At 45.8% G+C, this 6,134-nt stretch overlaps 1 pseudogene; it reads left to right on the plus strand.

Annotated features, from left to right (window-relative positions):
* The first annotated feature begins 2,801 nt into the window (after positions 1-2,801).
* Positions 2,802-4,891, plus strand: LOC103268425 (annotated as a pseudogene).
* Positions 4,892-6,134: the final 1,243 nt, after the last annotated feature.

A 6,134-nucleotide genomic window follows, 5' to 3' on the forward strand; every position in this document is an offset into this window, starting at 1 on the left:
GAAACAAATGAAAATGAAGAAACATCTTACCAAAATCTTTGGGACGCCATGAAAGCTGTAGTAAGAGGGGAATTTATATCCTACAAACGCACATGAAGAAAATGGAAGGATCACAAATTAACAGTCTAAGAAGCCACCTAAAAAGCTGGAAAAGCAAGACCACAAAAACCCTAACTTCAGCAGAAGAATCCAGATCACCAGCATACAAGCCCAAATCCAGGACATAGAAGACAAGAAGACAATACAAAAAAATCAATGAAACAAAAAACTGATTCTTCAAAAGGATAAACAAGATTGATGGTCCCCTAGCTAGACTGACCAAGAAAAAGAGAAAGAAAGCCTAAATACACAAAAGGTGAAGTCACATCTGATCCTGAAGAAACACAAAAGATCATTAGAGACTACTATGTACACTTGTATGGAAACAAACTTGAAAATCTTTTGGAAATGGGGGCTTTCTGTCATCACAAAACCTGCCTAGGTTGAAACAAGAAGAAATTGAGACCCTAAAAAGACCAATAACAATCAAGGAAATTGACTACATAATAAAAAAACTACCTACAAAAAAAAGCCCTGGACCAGATGGCTTTCCAGCAGAATTCTACAAGACATTTAAGGAGGAGCTGATACCAATCCTACTGAAGGTATTCCAGGCAATTGAGAAAGACAAAACTCTCCCCAAATCATTTTACGAAGCTAAAATCACATTGATACCCAAGCCAGGTAAAGACCCAACAAAGAAAGAGAACTACAGGCCAATATCTTTGATGAACACAGATGCTAAAATCCTCAACAAGATCCTAGCAAACTGGATTCAACAACACATCTCAAAAATCATCCATCCTGACCACGTAGTCTTCATACCTGGGATGCAAGGCTGGTTCAACATTCGTAAAACCATAAATGTAATTAAATACATCAACAGATGTCAAAACAAAAACCACATGATTATATCATTAGATGCAGAAAAAGCTTTTGATAAAATCCAGCACCCCTTCTTGATAAAAACCCTCGAACATCTAGGCATATGAGGAGCATACCTCAAAATAGTAAAAGCCATCTACAAGAAACCCACAGCCAGCATACTCCTAAACAGAGAAAAATTGGAACCATTTCCCCTGAAAACTGGAACCAGACAAGGATGCCCACTCTCTTTCCTCCTGTTCAATATAGTATTGGAAATACTGGCTAGAGGAATTAGACAAGAGAAGGCAATCAGGGGTATACAAATAGGAAAAGAGGAAGTCAAGTTATCTCCTTTTGTAGATGACATGATTGTGTACCTTGAAAACCCAAGAGAATCTGTCCAAAACCTTCTTACCCTGATAAAGGACTTTGGCAAAGTCTCAGGATATAAAATAGATGTACAAAAGACAATCACATTTTTTACACCAATAATAAATAAACAGAAACCCAAATAAACAGTAAAATTTAATTCACAATAGCCACCAAAAAAATGAAAGACCTTGGCATCTTCCTAACCAGAGACGTGAAAGACCTTTACAATGAAAACTACAAAACACTGCTCAAAGAAATCAAAGATGACACAAACAAGTGGAAAAATATCCCATGCTCATGGATTGGAAGAATCAGCATTGTGAAGATGTCCATCCTACCTAAGGCCATCTACAGATTTAATGCAATACCCATCAAATTACCAACAACATTCTTCTCAGACCTAGAAAAAACAATACAGGTATTCATATGGAAACACAAATGACCACGAATAGCCAGAACAATCCTCAGAAAAAAAAAAAAAACAACAAAGTAGGCGGTATCACATTACTAGACTTCAAACTTTACTGTAAAGTTACAATAATCAAAACAGCTTGGTATTGGTACAAAAACAGGCATATAGACCAATGGAATAGAATTGTGATTCCAGAAGCTAAACCTCAATTTCTCAACCAACTCATCTTCGACAAAGCCTCCACCACCTACCACTGGGAAGAGGAGAACCTATTCAGTAAATGGTGCTGGGAAAACTGGCTGACCACATGCAGAAGACTCAAACAAGACCCCTATCTGTCCCCATACACAAAAATTAACTCTAAATAGATCAGAGACCTAAATATAAAACCTCAAACCATAAGAACCTTAGAAAACGCAGGACACACCCTTTTGAAAATTGGAACTGGCATCCAATTCCTGAACAAAACCCGAAACCCACAGGCCATAAGAGATAAGATAGGTAAGTGAGACCTCATTAAACTGACAAGCTTCTGCAAAGCCAAAGAAACCATCAAGAGAGCAGGGAGACAGCCCACAGACTGGGAAAAAGTATTTGCCAACTCCAGGTCCGACAAAGGCTTAACATCTTCTGTCTACAAGGAACTCAAACATGCTGAAAGGAAAAAAAACAAACAACCCCATTATAAAGTGGGGAAAAGATATGAACAGACACTTCTCACAGGAAGACATCCCAGCAGCCAACAGACATATGAAGAAATGTTCAACCTCACTAATCATCAAGGAGTTGCAAATCAAAACCACACTGAGATACCACGTAACTCCAGTCAGAATGGCAATTATCAATAACAAAAAATAACAGTTGCTGGAGAGGGTGTGGTGAAAAGGGAACACTTATACACTGTTGGTGGGAGTGCAAACTGGTGCAAACTCTGTGGAAAGCAGTGTGGCGATTCCTAAAATCTCTAAATATTGACCTCCTATATGACCCTGCAATCCCCCTGCTGGGAATATACCCTGAAAAACTCAAATCGGCCGCCCGATGCCCGACGCCCGCCAGCGCTGACTCGCGCTCTGTCCTCTGCTGCCTTCACACCTCACCGGCCCTGACAATGCCCTCAGCCACCAGCCACAGCGAGAGCAGCAGCTGCTCATCGGGGCTGCCGCCCGGGGCCACCACACCACACCCTGCTGGCAGCCGGGCGCCGTGCAGACCGAGGCCATGAAACAGATCCTAGGCATGATCGACAATAAGCTGTGGAACCTGGAGAAGAAGAAGGGTAAGCTTGATGATTACCAGGAATGAACAAAGGGGAAAGGCTTAACCAAGATCAGCTGGATGCTGTGTCTAAGTACCAGGAAGTCACAAATAACTTGGGGTTTGCAAAGGAGTTACAGCAGAGCTTCATGTCATTAAGTCAAGACATCCAGAAGACAATCAAGAAGACGGCATTTCGGGAGCAGCTCATGAGCGAAGAGGCTGAGCAGAAGCATTTGGAGACTGTCCGGGAGCCGCAGTACGTCCTGGACAAGCTGGGGGACGAGGAGGTGTGCGGTGACCTTAGGCAGGGCCCAAGTGGGGTGCCCATCCTGTGTGAGGAGGAGCTGTCCCTGCTGGACAACTTCTACAAGCTGGTGGACCCGGAGCAGGACATGAGCTTGCGGCTGAGTGAGCAGTACGAGCACACCTCCGTGCACCTGTGGGACCTGCTGGAGGGCAAGGAGAAGGCTGTGTGCGGGACCACCTATAAAGTTCTCACAGACATCGTGGAGCGAGTTTTCCCGTCTAACTACTTTGACAGCACCCACGGTCACCAGAACGGGCTGTGTGAGGCAGAGGTAGCCTCAGCCCCTGCCATGGAGGACCAGGTGGCTGATGCTGAACCTGAGCCAGTGGAAGAGTTCACTGAGCAACGTGAAGTGGAGTCCACGGAGTATGTAAACAGATTTAAGGCGGAAACGCAGTTCAGTGGAGGAGAGAAGGAGCAGGTGGAGGAGTGGACGGTGGAAACAGTGGAGGTAGTCAACTCCCTCCAGCAGCAGCCTCAGACCATGACCGCCTCTGTACGGGAGCCCTACTCTCTGCCTCAGGTGGCTCAGGCAGACCCCTCGTGAGAAGGCAGCAAATGTAGGACCTCATGGCGCAGGTGCAGGGGCCCTATAACTTCATACAGGACTCAATGCTGGACTTTGAAAACCAGACGCTTGATCCCGCCATTGTCTCCGCGCAGCCCATGAACCCTGCACAGAACATGGACATGCCCCAGCTGGTCTGCCCTCCAGTTCACGCTGAATCAAGACTTGCTCAGCCTAGTCAAGTTCCTGTGCAACCAGAAGCTACACAGTTTCCTTTGGTCTCGTCCGCAAGTGAGGGGTACCCTGCACCTCAGCCCTTGTACCAGCTCTCCCATGCTGCAGAGCAGCAGCCACAGAAGGATCCCATCGATCAGATTCAGGCAACGTTCTCTTTAAATGCAGACCAGTGGATGGCATCCTCATCCCTTCCTGCTGCTTCTCAGCCCCAAGTGTTCCAGGCTGGGATCAGCAAGCCTTTGCACAGCAGTGGGATCAATGTCAATGCGGCTCCATTCCGGTCCATGCCGATGGTGTTCAACATGAATACCCCAGTCCTGCCCGTGAATGAACCGGAGACTCTGAAGCAGCCAAGCCAGTACCCGACCAGTTACAGCCAGGGCTTCTCCAGCCAGCCCCACCAGGTGGAGCAGACCGAGCTTCAGCAGGAGCAGCTGCAGACAGTGGTTGGCCCTTACCATGGGCCCCAGGACCAGCCCCATCAGGTGACGGGGAGCCACCCGCAGCCACCCCAGCAAAACACGGGGTTCCCACGTAGCAGCCAGCCCTACTACAGCAGCCGCGGCGTGGCCCACCATGGTGCCCGGGGTGTCCGAGGCTTGATGAACGGGTACAGGGGCCCTGCCAACGGGTTCAAAGGAGGCTATGATGGCTACCGCCCTTCCTTCTCCAACACTCCAAACAGTGGCTACGCACAGTTCCAGTTCAGCACTCCCCGGGACTACTCTGGCTATCAGCAGGATGGATACCAGCAGAATTTCAAGCGAGGCTCTGGGCAGAGTGGACCCCGGGGAGCCCCACGAGGTCGTGGAGGGCCCCCAAGACCCAACAGAGGGATGCCGCAAATGAATACTCAGCAAGTGAATTAATCTGATTCACAGGATTATGTTTAATCACCAAACACACACTGGCCAGTGTACCATACTATATTACCAGAAGAGTTATTATCTATTGTTCTTCCTTTCAGGAAACTTATATAAAGGGACTGTCTCATCCCATAAAGACAGGACTGCAGTGGTTAGCTTTCTGTCACCTGGACACAGAAGGAAACTCTTTTTACTTTGCATGTTCTGTCCTCTGCGTCATCTGGAACCTCGCACATGATGCTCAGATCCTCACCCTTGCTTAGGAGTAAAACGTAACACTTTATGGGGTGATGAGAATCTCCATAGTTATTTGGAGTGGCTTGAAAAGGGCAAGACTGACTTTTAGACATTGGATAACATCTACACATCAGCCCTATTCAGTGGTAATTGACAAAACTAAACTATTTCCCTTGAAAGGAAGAACGGAAGGCGTGGAGTGTGGTTCGGCAGAACAACTGCATTCCATGGCTTGTCCAGCTCAGTTGCCTGCCAGACATTCAGATGCATCCCAGGCACGCATGGCCCTCCACGTGCAGGGCTGGTCTCCAACTGTGCCCGGCACTGTTCATCTGGCCAGACGACTGTGATTAGAAACACAGGCAAATTGCTTTTTAGCAGCTGATACTGTATACGATAAAACCAAAATGCAAGGTTAGGCTTTGATTGGCACTTTTATAAAATATGCAACAAACATGGGATGTGATCTGGATGGCCACTTCCATATATAATGTGAAGCATTTAGATTCCTTTGAACATGTAGCTGTTCCCTTGCGATAATGGCTTTTGTAAGGATTGATGTGTCCATCACTTCTTATGACACGACATTGTCTGTCACTAATCCTTGGGTCTTGCTGTGTAGTCACCTCATTGGTACCGGTACTGGCAAAATTGCTAACAGATCATCATAACACTCTCGGTCACTGTCTTTCCTGCAGTTTGAAAGTTTTTTTTTAAAGAAAAGATAACAAATGCCTGCCGCTGCCACCCTTTTGAATTGCTCTCTTCTGAAAAGCACCAGGATATGTGTTCAATTGGTCTCCCTGTTTTAGGGAAATGACAGTCCATAGTTTTGGTTCTGATGGCATAAGCAAAATGAATAAAACAATTAAAATGAATAAAATTTGAAAAAAAAACTCAAATCACTCTATCAAAAAGATACCTGCACACGTATGTTTATCGCAGCATTGTTCACAATAGCAAGAACCTGGAATCAAAAGATACTGTTCATCAAAAGAGGACTGGATTTAAAAAATGTGGTACATATCC

This window comes from Carlito syrichta, unplaced genomic scaffold (genome assembly GCF_000164805.1).
Source record: "Carlito syrichta isolate Samal-C Ts95f unplaced genomic scaffold, Tarsius_syrichta-2.0.1 Scaffold308830, whole genome shotgun sequence".
Classification (NCBI taxonomy): Eukaryota; Metazoa; Chordata; class Mammalia; order Primates; family Tarsiidae; genus Carlito; species Carlito syrichta.